At 57.4% G+C, this 12,929-nt stretch overlaps 1 long non-coding RNA gene and 1 pseudogene across 1 annotated transcript in view; both read left to right on the plus strand.

Annotated features, from left to right (window-relative positions):
- LOC108534266 (TMEM105 long non-coding RNA) overlaps nt 1–5,971 on the plus strand; it is a 28,843-nt gene extending 22,872 nt beyond the window's left edge. Inside the window, exons 2-3 of the long non-coding RNA XR_014485097.1 lie at nt 5,080–5,138; nt 5,554–5,971. This is a non-coding gene — a long non-coding RNA (TMEM105 long non-coding RNA). The remainder of the gene's footprint in view (nt 1–5,079; nt 5,139–5,553) is intronic.
- Nucleotides 5,972–12,572: 6,601 nt separating this feature from the next.
- LOC108534296 (putative uncharacterized protein encoded by LINC00482) overlaps nt 12,573–12,929 on the plus strand; it is a 3,870-nt pseudogene continuing 3,513 nt past the window's right edge.

The following is a 12,929-nucleotide window of genomic DNA, read 5'->3' on the forward strand; positions in this document are numbered from 1 at the left end:
AAAAAAAAAAAATAAAAATAAAAATAAAAAAATAAAAAAATAAAAATAAATAAAGTATATCTCAATAAAGCCAATTAAAATTAAAATCCAAGATTCTGTTTGTCATCTATCAGATGACAAGGGTCAAAATGACAGACAATATCCTGCTTTGCCATAGATGCAGGGAAACAGGCCGGTTCTCATCACTGGGTGGGAGGGATGTGCACATTGGCACACATTTGCTGGGCCAGTTGGCAATATCAATCAGAATTTGAAATCTGCATAGCTTTCACCTGGCAATTTGTTCTTCTAGGAATTTTATCTTACAGATATACTTGCATAAGGTCACAAAGCTACATGAACAGAGATGTCCTTTGCAGTGACATTTTGTTATGTTGAAAAATTAGAATCAACATAAATGTCCAACAGTACAACTGGCCAAATACATACAAGCTGCCAACCATCCCAGTTTGCCCAGGGCGATCCTGGTATTAGTACTAAAAATCCCAGGCCCTGGGAAACTCTTTTTTTTTTTTTTGAGATGGAGTCTCCCTCTGTCGCCCAGGCTGGAGTTCAGTGGCATGATCTCCGCTCACTGCAAGCTCCGCCTCCTGGGTTCACGCCATTTTCCTGCCTCAGGCTCCAGAGTAGCTGGGACTACAGGTGCCTGCCACCACGCCTGGCTAATTTATTGTATTTTTAATAGAGACAGGGTTTTGCCGTGTTAACCAGGATGGTTTCGATCTGCTGACCTCATGATCCACCCGTCTCGGCTTCTCAAAGTGCTGGGGTTACAGGCGTGAGCCACCGTGCCCAGCTGGCTCTGGGAAACTCTTTAATCCCCTAGAGCCCTTGGGCAGCTGGTGACTCCAAATACACTACAGTGTGGACAGGCAGAGAAATACTACAAAGTCATGAAAAATGACGTGTGGGTCTCGGTACTGCTATGGAAGATGTCCATGTGACAGTAAATGAAATTAAACTAAAAGCCAAGTTGCGAGTGGCGGGTGCGGCAGGATTCGAATTGTGTGAGGGTTTGATGTGTGTGAAATTGACCTCTCTGCGTGCACAGAGTGCCTGGGAGGGGGAACAAGGAGCCAGCCGTTCATACGTGTCTCTCTGGAGCCTGCGGTGGGAAGGGTTGCTACTTTTTGCTTTAAATCCCATTGTGCCATTGGCTTCATTTACTTTGTGTGTGCATGGATTTTATAATTACAAAAATATTTTCTAAAGGAAGTGTGACCTTGATCTGCAGTGAAAGGCAGGTGGGTGGGGCCTCTGGATCACAGCCGCAGTAAGGTCGACTCCGAGGGGTCCAAGGCTGCTGAAACCTTTAGCAAGGGAGGGAGATGGGGGAGAGGAGGGGTGTCCCAAGGTCAAGGTCCCGGGGCAGGCGGAGGCAGCAGACTCCTCCCCTAAGGGGGACCGCTCGCCTGGGGCCACCTTCTGGCAGCGGCTCTAGCCCCTCTTGCCGCAGGCAGCCCCTGGTCTCCACCAAAACACGGCCAGCCTGGGATTGTTAAGCAAATTGACTGGCTGGGCCCTGAGCCCGGCTAATTCTTGTGTCTTAATGAGTGGGAAGATGAGGTTTTATTCATCACTGGGGCTTTAAAAATTGCAGTAAAGTGGCCCACTTTATAAAGAAAAAATCAATAGCAAAAAGAAAACAGGAGTATGTAAATGGACAGGGTGACAAAAGCAGGCCAATTACCCCAAAATGAGACATAGTTATGGCTCCATTAACTCAATTATATTTTCAAAAGGATTTCTTATGAGGCCCCCACCCCACCCCACCCGCACACGCCTGTAATTTTTACATCAACTTCAAGCCATTAAATTGCATTAAACTATTTTGTGGGAGAGAGAGGTGTGTTTCGGAAGACAGAGCTGCAGGCGGCCCTGTCCGGCTCCACAGGGGAATGGGGTCAGGGGAAGGCAGGCAGGGAGCCCCCATGAGGGGCCGTCCAGGGGGCAGGCTCCGGGGAGCCAGTCCGGAGGGGTGAGAGGAACAGGAGCCACGGGCTTTCCCAGGTGTGGCAAGACCAGGGCCTAGCCAGGGACAGCAAGGGACTTGGTTGTTCCCAAGACCCTAAGTCCCCATGACATGTTTACCTCCAGATGGTTCCGTACTCTATCCACACCCCCAGACAGGTGCCCCGGAATATGCCAGTCCACGCGTGGGCACCTAACCTTGCTGGCTTCATGAGTTTCTCTTTGTTCCATTCAAGTTAGAAAACTTAATTTTTTGGAGATATGGAAAAATAAAGTTGTATGAAAACACATCAGAATGGGGGACTACTCAGGGGTATGTTTGAAGCCCATCCTTTTTTTTTTTCTTTTTTTTGAGATGGAGTCTCACTCTGACACCCAGGCTGGAGTGCAGTAGCACAGTCTCAGCTAACTGCGACCTCCACCTCCCGGCTTCAAACCATTCTCATGCCATCCGAGTAGCTGGGATTAAAGGTGCCCACCACCATGCCTGGCTAATTTTTGTATTTTTAGTAGAGATAGGGTTTCACCATGTTGGCCAGGCTGGTCTCGAACTCCTGACCTCAGGTGATCCATCTACCTCAGCCTCCCAAAGTTCTGGGATTCCAGGCGTGAGCCACCGCGCAGCCTGATGCCTATTCTTCATACCACCCTTTGCAGGCGTAGAGTGAGTCCCTGGAACTCAGGGCTTTGAAGTGACACTGGGCATGACTCACTTATTCAAGCACGGATCACCCTGACCATGCTGGGGAGGCCTTGAAATCCCAGAGTCGGTACACAGTTCCTGGCTGCTTCTATAAATGTGCCCAGCCCTGAGGCGTGGTGACTGTAACCTGCTTTTCCCCGTCAGCTGGGCCCTGGGGAGCCCAGGCCTGCCCTACATAAGTCTGCACCTGGGCCGCACGGGACTGAGTAGTTAATATCATGGATTTCAGGCAGAGTGGAGGAGGAGGAAGGGCTGGGATGTGGAGGGGACCCTCAGACAGGTGTCCTGGGCAGAACACCGGGGGCCACCTGGCCAGGGTCAGTGGCCAGAGACTATAAACCCAGTGGCAATGGATAAACAGAGGGTACAGAATTGGGCTGAGCGGTGGGGTGGGGGGGACCCTGAGGCAGGAGCCAGGGCCCCTCCAGGGCTCAGGGCCAGGGAGCCAGGGCTGGCATGACGAAGCTTAAACAGTAAAACAGAAGAAAGCAAATCTGCCCCATTCTGCCTTTCGGGATGTCTCACCCACACAGCAAGAGGACCTGCACAGGACAGGACCCAGGGGGTGGGGCTGACCCGTGCAGGGTGTGCAGACCAGTCCTGAGGGGCTGCCCTTCAGGGTCCCTAGGCCACCTGCCCTGCCAGGGGCTGTAGGAGCAGCAGTGAGGGAGGACGGAGAAGGCAGCCGAGGCAGACGGACCCCCTCCAGCCGGTTCCTGCAGGGCTACGGCTCTGCGTTGCTGCTTGCCTGTGCTCCAGCCCCTGTAGCCTCCATCCCTCGCACAGCACCCCAGACTGGAAGAGCCCATGCAGCTGCAAGACAGTCCCCCCTTCCCCTCACAGCCAAGCACACCCTCAGCCCCAGTGTGAGGGTCTGGGACAGCAGACTGACGGGGGCAGGTGTGTGCATGTGAGTACATGTGTGTACATGTGTAAACACACATGTAAGAGACAAGGATATACCCTCAACTCTTACTGCTCCCCGCACCAGACCCTCAGGGGAGGCTCCGGACCCCAGCATGTGCTTCCAGGTGGATGGCGAGGCTGCTTAGAACCGTCTTCACTCCAGGCAACACCTGGGGAGGATCCTGGGGCAGGAGAGTGGGTGCCACGTGTGGGGCCTAGAGGATGGTCTGGGAGGTCCCAGGAGAGGGAGTGACACCTGGGGCAGGGCAGGCAGGGTGAGGGGAGGCTGAGGCCGGGAAGCTGAGGAGACCTGGGCAGCTCTGGGGCCCCAGAGGCCTCAGCCTGGGGGAGCTGCCAGGTGCTGGGGAGAGCGTGGGTGCAACCCAGCCCTGCCCTGTGCAATGCTCCTCAACCCGTGCCTTGTCACCACCCCAGACCCTGGGTCCTCCCCACTCTCCCAACCCTCAGGGACCCTCTTTCAGCCCCCAGCCCTAAGGACAGTATGTGGCTGCCCTCCTTGGCTGCCCGCCACCCCTGGGCTGGAGCTCCAGTCTCCTTCCCTCTCCTTCAGGCCCTGTCAGTCATTTGCCTGCTCCTGCAAGCCAGTGACCTCTTGACCATGTGCTAAAAGAGCCATTGTTCAGGAGGGGATGGAGGGGAAGGGCCGGCTGGTCGGGCCTGGGTACTGGTCAGACTCCGGCGTGTGCCAGTGGGTGGACTCAGTTGTCCCATGGGGCCAGCTGGTCAGCCCGTGGGCCGTGGAGGCAGCGTCAGGCGGCTGGGGAGGCCTGAGTGAGCTTGCAGGCCACCTCCCCTCTCTCAGCGCCTTCCTTTCCAGCTGAGCCTGAGGGAAGCTGAAGAATATGCATTTTGCCCAGTCGGCTGCTACAGCCTCTTGTCCAGCGGAGATCCTGGGGGCGGGGGACACTCGGGGGCTCCCCGTGTGGCCAAAGAGGCATTGGAGAAGGGATTTCCCTGAGGTGGCCTGATGCCTCTGGCTGGCAGCGGCTGGGAGCCCTCTGCTTGAGGAGCAGCCGTCACAGCATGGCCCCTGCAGGCCGTGGCTGTAACGCAGTGCTCTGGGGCTGGCGGGGCCTGAGCATGGGGACCAGGCAGAGCTGGGGTCCCAGGCCCTGCATGGTGTCGACTGACAGGACACTGGGCAATCTCTCGAGCCTGCCGGCCTTCCTGGCCTCAGGCATAAGATGGGCTGAGAGAGAGCGGAGGCTCTGTGGCGGGATTGGGTGAAGAACATTTGAGCCAGAGGCCAGCCTGGCTCTGCGCGGCCCCGGGAGGCCAGAGGTGCCCCTCTGTCATCTGGAGGAGCCGGCTGCAGAGGCCTCCTGTCCTGTTCCTCAGGCAGCGGCCCCGTCTGCAATTCCCAGGCCACCCCAGTGCTGGGGGAGTTGCAGGTGGTGGGGTCACCTTGGAGGGGGTGCAACCCGTTCACATCGGTTCGGCTTCCCTCTCTCCCAACCCCCACGGGCTGCTTGGCTGAGTCCGACGCTTCTCAAGGTGAGGAGGGCGTCCTTAAAGCCTCTGGCCGCCCCACACCAAGGTCTTTGCACCAAGGTCATGGCCGCAAAGGAAGCGGGGAGGGGTGGCGGGGAGGTTATGGTCCGAGGGAGGAGGGAGGGCAGGGGAGGGAAATAAAAAGAGATTACATTTTTTAAAAGGTACTCTAGCTGTCTGCTGACACCGCCCCTGGTCTCCATCCGTTTTATAGCCTGACGGGCTTGAGCAGCTGGGCCTCGTCCGTCCGTCAGGGGCATGCAAAAGGCGGGGGCTGGGAGCGGAGCCCCCGCAGGAGACCTGGATGGGGGCCACCTCTCCCCGGGCCTGGGTTGCCCAGGCCGGGCTGGGGTGCTCTGTGCAGGTGGGATGGGTGGAGGGAAGCTGGCTCGGGGGGCGAGCGGCCACTATCTGGGCCCATCTATCCCCCTGACAGGTCAATTTTCTCTCGTGTTTTACAGGAGCTTTCAGGGCAGGAAATGTGATCGAGTAGCTGATTTATCTCCTTACCTGGTCTTTGTTCACAGCCTGCCTCCAGCCCCTCACCCTGCTGCAGGGCCCGAGGACGTCTCCCCAGGGGTCCCCACCTCAGCCTCCTTGGGGGGACTATGCTGAGCCCAGCTGCCTCTGTGAGATGAAGATAAGAAGGCAAAGACATGAAGGGCCTGCCTGGGGGCGGTCTGGCTTTCTCGCAGAGGGGCTGCACCTGGCTCCCTCCTCCCTCTCGCCGGCAGCCTGCAGGGTGGTGAGGATGAAGGGGCCGTGGGGCCGGGGTGCAGGGATTAGGAGGAGGAGGTGACTCTCATCTCTTCCTCCTCATCGTGTTTTTCACCTCTTAAGTCAACTTTGGTTTCTCGGACTCAGAGTTCTCTCCTGACGGTGGCGGGGTCCTCAGATCACTGGTGCAGACAGGGCCAGACAGGGCCAGTGTGGGGACCCACTCAGCCTGTGCCCTCTGCAGGAGGGAGGTCGGAGGCCTCAGCAGCCACCCTGGCCACCTCCTGAAATAGTAACTGTCCTTCGTTTTCAGCTGACAAGCTCTGATCTTATAACAAGGTATGAAAGTGTTCAGAAAACTTTCAGCAGATGTTCGAGGAAAAACAGCTCGGCTTCCCATGCCCCCCACCTCTGCTAGGAGCGACCCCATCTCCCTCAAACAGAATTCTGGGAACCTGGGACCATAGGGTCTTCCTGTACCTTCCCTGCCAGCTCTGCACGACTTTGTCACGTACTAGAGTGCTGGCTGAGGTGATGTTGCTGCTACCAAACAGGTGGGAGGCCAGCCCCAGCCCCACCGGGGCTGGAGTTCCCGGTGAAGAAGCATCTGCCTGGTTTGCAGGTGTCCAGGACACACCAGTCGCCTGACTCCCGGTCAGGCGAATGCACACATCAAGTCCTTGCAAGCCAGGGCTGTGCTGGCATCACCAAGAAGAGGAAGGGTCCTGGCCCTGACCACAGGGCTTCCTTGATGGGAGGAGTCACAAACTTGGCTTCCTGGGGGGCATCGTGGGGTGCACTGCCTGCCAGGAGACCCCATTCCTGGTCACAGGGTTCTGTCCCACACAGTGGCAGAAGCCATGCATGATTCTTGGCAGAAGAAGGTCCTCACAGCTACGTGGTCCCTGCGGCTTGGCAGGGAAGCCCCCACATCACCCGCGAGGGAACTTCCCAAAGCTCAGCAGGTGCCTCTTCCAGCCGTCCCCCAAGTCTTCTCTTGGCTGCTGTCCCGAGCCTTGACCCATAGCCGACACTTCTAGAAAAGTCTTTACCGAGAAACAGACCGGCTGCATGGGTGGTGGGGAGTGCAGTCGCCCAGGGCCTGGAATTGGAGGGGCCTGTGGCCAAGGCTGTCCTGAAATTCTTAATCATTTTACCTCTGACCTTGTGGGGTTTTTTGTTGTTGTTGTTGTTGTTGCTATTGTTTGAGGCAGAGTCTCGCTCTGTTGCCCAGGCTGGAGTGCAGTGGCCGAATCTCGGCTCACTGCAAGTTCCGCCTCCCGGGTTCACGCCATTCTCCTGCCACAGCCTCCCAAGTAGCTGGGACTACAGGAGTGCACCACCACACCCAGCTAATTTTTGTATTTTTAATAGAGACGGGGTTTCACCATGTTGGCCAGGCTGGTCTCAAACTCCTGACCTCGTGATCCACCTGCCTCGGCCTCTCAAAGTGCTGGGATTATAGGTGTGAGCCACTGCGCCCGGCCAATAATTTAAAATTTAACATTTTTCTTTATTTTAGAAGGACATTAAATAGCAAATAAACACCCCGGCAAATCGTGTGACTGTGAAGGAAAAGGAAACGCCTCCCCTGCCGGCACCTCCACGGAGCCTTTTCCTGCCTTGTTTTGCTACTGTTGCCCAGGCTGGAGAGCAAAGGCGTGATCTGGGCTCCAGCGATTCTCCTGCCTCAGCCTCCCGAGTAGCTGGGATTACAGGCATGCACCACCACGCCCGGCTAATTTTTTTTTTGTAATTTTGGTAGAGACGGGGTTTCTCCATGTTGTTTGGACTGGTCTTAAACTCCTGACCTCAGGTGATCCACGTGCCTCGGTCTCCCAAAGTGCTGGGATTACAGGTGTGAGCCGCCATGCCCGGACCTTTTCCTGCCTTCTAAACAAGTGGCCAGGAATTCTCCTCCTGCACTGGCTCCCCAGATTGTGTGGCAGGCCCTGCAGATGGCACAGGGGACTGGTTCTTCCTTGTGGAAAGCCAGGGCCGGACACCTCTTGGGCATCGTCTGTTGGGGTGACCCTCCCACACCCAGCCTGGAACCCTAGTCAGCTCAGCCTCCGTCCGCTGAGAAATCAAGGTGACCTTGTGGCTCAGCCCTCAGGGGGCACTCACCACACAAGAGGTCCCTTTCAAGACCCCCTGTTCGGGGCTGGAGCCCCCAGGAATGGTGGGGCAGCTTCCTGGGGCCTGGGAGCTGAGGGCATCTCATCTCTCCACAAGCGTCTGCTGCTGCTCCTGGCTGCCACCCATCCCTGTGAGATGCTGAGAGCTGGATACTTGGCTGTGCGGGAGCATGGGAAAGGGAGAAAGCCTGGCAGAGGGTTGGGAGCTAAGAAGCAAAGGGCGTGGAAGGGCCACCGTGCACTTTTGAAGACTCTACTTGCCATTGGCCACCCCACCTCTCCCTGCCCTCATCCAAGGACGGACAGGCCTGGCAGGTGGGCTGGAGCTGTGGGGCAGAAGCATCCCTGGCCTGGCCTCAGAGGAAGGGGCCACAGTGAAAGTGGAGGCTGTCTGTACCCACCTCCCTAGCCTTTGTCTCTGTGACCTCGGCCTGACACCAGGACCACCCTAGGCTGCTCGCCAGCTCAGATGCAGTGTGTGGACTCCCTTCTCTCTGGGAGTGAGCGGGAGTTCCCTCTCCTCCACATCAGGAGGCTGGGAGAGAGCTAGAGGGCCCTGGGATCTCCCTGACCCTGGTCATCAGCCCCAGCCCTGATGGGCCCTGCATGTGCCATGGGTTTGGAGCTCAGCACCCCACTGGAATTCTGTTCAATCTCCGATTTTATCTGAAAACTTCACCCACATGTTGCATCGCTCTGTGAGGTGTCCGTGTGTGTCCAGGCAGCAGTAACAACACTACTAACGCTGGTGGCCATCACAGGAAGCCAGTCCTGAACATGCCTGCTACCCCCCTAGGGCCTGTTTCACCCTCATGACACCAGGCGTGGCAGAGACCGGGACGAGGAGCAGAGGCCTGGACCTCTCAGGGTCTCAGCAGGGGGAGGCCGGCCTGTCACGAGTGTTTGATGACCATGGAGAGGAGGTGGTGGAGGGAAGCGTGGCTGCTTCCAGGGGAAGGGCGGGCAGGGGTTCTGCATTGATTAAGCACCTACTGTGTGCCAGGTCCTTTGTGGTCTTCATTTAATTTATTGCCACAGCCACGGGAGGGACAGATGAGGAAACAAGGCTCCAGTGAAGACACTTGTCCAGTCTCCTGGCTGTGGAAGGTGGGGAAGGGATGTCAACCTGGGCTCGGGAGAGATGAGGAAGCTGAAGCCTAGAGCCTTGTCAGGTCTGGAACTGCTGTCCTCCCGCTGGGGCAGCACCACCTGCCTTCTTTCAGAGCAGAGATCCTACAGAACCTGGGTCCTCACCTGTCAAAGGCAGACGCCATTCCTGACCATGTGATGGCCTAGATGAGACCAGCGTCTGGGTGTCTGAGTGGGAACTGGGAGGGCCCGGCCAGGCCCGGCACATGGTGACTCTGCCTGCCTTGTGCAGCCGAGAGCTGGCCTCTCCTAGACCTCGCTGTCCGCTGACACCCAGCGCCCCTGCAGCCTTCTCTTCCTGCCCCCATGAATGTGGCACTCTCCTGGGGGCTGCTTCAGCCCTCTGCCCGGGGAGCAAGTGGAGGGGCCTGGGATCCCACCTGTGTTCCTGTCTCTATCCCTCCTCGGCTGTCACCAGCTTTAATTACCCCGGCTCCATCCGCCCCGGCCCCTGCGCAGCTGGAAAGCCTCTTGGGCGGGCGCAGGGCCCCTCGCCTGGGCACGCCGCATTCCTGCATTCCTCCCCGGGGCCCACCGACCTGCCCTGCCGGCTGCGGGCAGCCTCGGGGTGCAGGGAGCCCGGTGTGTGTGTGGGGCGCAGCTGCTGGATGGGGAGCCTGGAGACAGCCCAGCTGTGCCCTGGGACTCCCAGCCCACATCCCCCTGCCACCCTGCATCACGACCCTGTCCCGCAGCCTGGCAAGAAGTCAGTGATTCGTCACTCGGGCCCTGGGGGCTGCCTGGAGGGGCTCAGGTGCTTCTAACAGCAGGGAAGGGAAGGCAAGAGAACCTTCCACAGTTGGGAGCAGCAAAGCGGCCCAGGAAACCCCCACAGGATGGGACCATCTGAGGTTCCAGCCACGCCAACCCCCCGGAGCAGGGCCCCCAGCCTAGTGGTATCTGGACAAGCCCTGTCTGGGGTGCACCTTCTCGGGGAGACCCCTGCTCTTTGGGCTACTGCCCTGGGGAGCCTCCCCCTTCCTGGGGCTGGGTGGACCAGCTGTGGAACGGCAGCGTCCCCTTGAGGGGCTGGGGAGGAAGTAGGGGTGCTGCCCACTGGTCCTTCCCTACCCCCAGGCTTCCCAGAGGATCTGCCTTCAGCTCCAAACAGGAGGGGTGGCCACTTGTGAGTTTCTCTGGGGCCCAAGTGGTCACTCCCCGAGCTGCCTGTGTCCCTGTGTCTGGACAGGCACCTCTCCACCTCTGTGTTTGGGCAGCTCTCCCCTTGTGTCTGGAATTTTTAGAAAAGGGGAACAAAATGGAGACGAAAGCAGGCTTTTTATCTTGTTGAACGCTCCCACCCTCACGAGTTACACCACGGTGGTGGAAGATTCAAAGGAGGGTTCCTCCTGGCGGCCGTGACTATCATCTGCAGTTCCTGACCCGGGACATTGCAAAGGTCACATTGTCCGTCCAGCCCCGCCCCACCCTGACGTTGCTCCCGGAGTGGGGACGGGGTCTGAACCACCCCAGCTCTCAGGGGCCCCGCCCTGGGGAACACACGTCTGCGGTGTTGCCCACCACTGCCTGGAAACCAGCCAAGGGCTCCACACGCCAAGACCAGATGAGGGGAGGTGGTGGGTGGGGACCAGCCCTGCCCCTCTTGGAGACCCCCAGGGCATTGCACCAGGCCAGCCTGGAGTCGGGTGTGCAGTGGTTAGTGTGAGCTTTACGTCCTCTTTTCCCTAATGTGGCTGAAAATGTGCCCGGGGCCAGTCCCTCAGGGCACAGTGCTGGACTCAATGCAACAGAAAGAGTTGGGGTGTTTGGCCGGGCGCGGTGGCTCACGCCTCTAATCCCTGCACTTTGGGAGGCTGAGGCCGGCAGATCACCAGAGGTCAGGAGTTGGAGACCAGCCTGGTCAACATGGTGAAACCCCATCTCTACTAAAAATACAAAAATTGTCCAGGCGTGGTGGCGGGCGCCTGTAATCCCAGCTGCTCAGGAGGCTGAAGCAGGAGAATCGCTTGAACCCAGGAAGCAGAGGTTGCAGTGAGCCGAGGTCTCGCCATCGCATTCCAGCAACAAAGTGAGACTCCGTCTCAAAAAAAAAATTCCCTCAAGGCAGCCGTCATACATAAATATAAAGAAAAAAGGCTCCGGGCCGCGGTGGTCTCTCTCAAGCCTAGAGTAATCCCAGCCACTTTGGGATAGGCGAGTTTGATTTCCGGATTGACATCGTTGGAAATCAGTAGAACATAGTAATGACATGAGCTGAATCAACATTCAAAATTAAATCAAATCAACTTTCGAGGATGAAATCGCATGATTGATAGAAGCAGGGGCGGATCACGAGGTCAGGAGATCGAGACCATCTGGCTGCGCACGGTGAACCCCGTCTCTACTAAAAAAATACAAAACTAGCCCGGGCGTCGGTGGCGGACGGCCTGTAGTCCCAGCTACTCGGAGGCTGAGGGCAGGAAGAATGGCGTAAACCTGGGAGGCCGGAAGAGCTTGCAGTGTAGCCGAGATATCCTCGTCTCCACTTGCAGGGGCGACAGAGCGAGACCCCGTCTCAAAAAAAAAAAAAAAAGGAGAAAGAGCTGGGGTGTCCCATTCTCAGGGCAGGGGTCAGAGCTGCATCCCTGGGGTGCCCTGAGCTTGGGGGTCATGATAACCTTCACCCTGCATGCAGCCCAGGTCCACACCTAGAAGTCTTGTGGCCTTGAGCACACTGCGTTGCCTCTCTGAGCCTCAGTTTCCCCATCTATAAAATGGAGAGGGTAGCACTGAGAGATTGCTATTGGCTGGCTTCGTTCATTGGGCCCTAAATCAAACAGCGGCTTAAATACCAGAGGCTTGCTCAATGGGTGGTGGGCAGGCAGCTGGGCTAGGGCAGCACCCCCCATCTCCACGGTGCCCCCACCTCCCCATGGTGCCCCCCAGCCCCTCCACGGCCTCCATCCCTGGGGTCCAGGTCTCATTTGTTCCTCAGCGAATGCTACAGAACTTTTGTAGGCCCACCAGCAGGAGTGGGGCTGCCAGGCAGTGAGCTAGGGGGTGCTGGGAGGGCCCGAGGGGAGGCAGGGTGCATCCTGCAGGGTCCCTGTGAGGACCTGGGTTAAGGGTGGGTTTGAGCAGAGGCTGACATGGTCTCACTTTCCGGTTGCTGGGTGGGAACAGACCATGGGGAGGCCAGGGCAGAAGTGAGGAGAACATTATGATTCCGGAGAGAGGTGAGATAACCTGGATCGCGGTGGAGACACAGACATTGGGGAGAGGTGGTCCAAGCTGTGGATATCTGAACATGGACTCAACAGAATTTCCTGACAGATTGGCTGAGGGGTGTGACTGAAAGGGAGATGTCAAGGATGGTTCCATAGCAGCAGCAGGAGCTCCAGTCATTGCATCTGCATTCCAGGCAGCAGGAAGGAAAAGGAGGGAAGGTAAAAGACTATGGAAAAGCTTTTAGTGGGGCCGGGCACAGTGGCTCACGCCTGTAATTCCAACACTTCGGGAAGCCAAGGCCGGGGAATCACTTGAGCCCAGGAGTCTGAGACCAGCCTGGCCAACATGGCGAAACCTTGTCTCTACAACAAACACAAAAATTAGCCGTGTGCACTTGTGGTCCCAGGTATGATTGTATCACTGTACCCCAGCCTGGGTGACAGAGTGAGACCCTGATGCAAAAAAAGGAAAAGAAAGGAAAAGAAAAGGAAAGAAAGGGAAGGAGAAAGGGAAGGGGAAGAGAAAGGGGAAGAGAAAGGAGAAAGGGAAGGAGGAGGGGCAGGGGAAGGAGAAAGGGAAAGGGGAGGGGAAGGGGAAGGAGAAGGGGAGGGGGAAGGGGAAGGAGAAGGCGAAGGGGAAGAAGAAGGGGAAGGAGAAGGGGAAGG

Source organism: Rhinopithecus bieti, unplaced genomic scaffold (assembly GCF_001698545.2).
Source record: "Rhinopithecus bieti isolate Rb0 unplaced genomic scaffold, ASM169854v2 scaffold_9899, whole genome shotgun sequence".
In the NCBI taxonomy this organism is placed as follows: domain Eukaryota; kingdom Metazoa; phylum Chordata; class Mammalia; order Primates; family Cercopithecidae; genus Rhinopithecus; species Rhinopithecus bieti.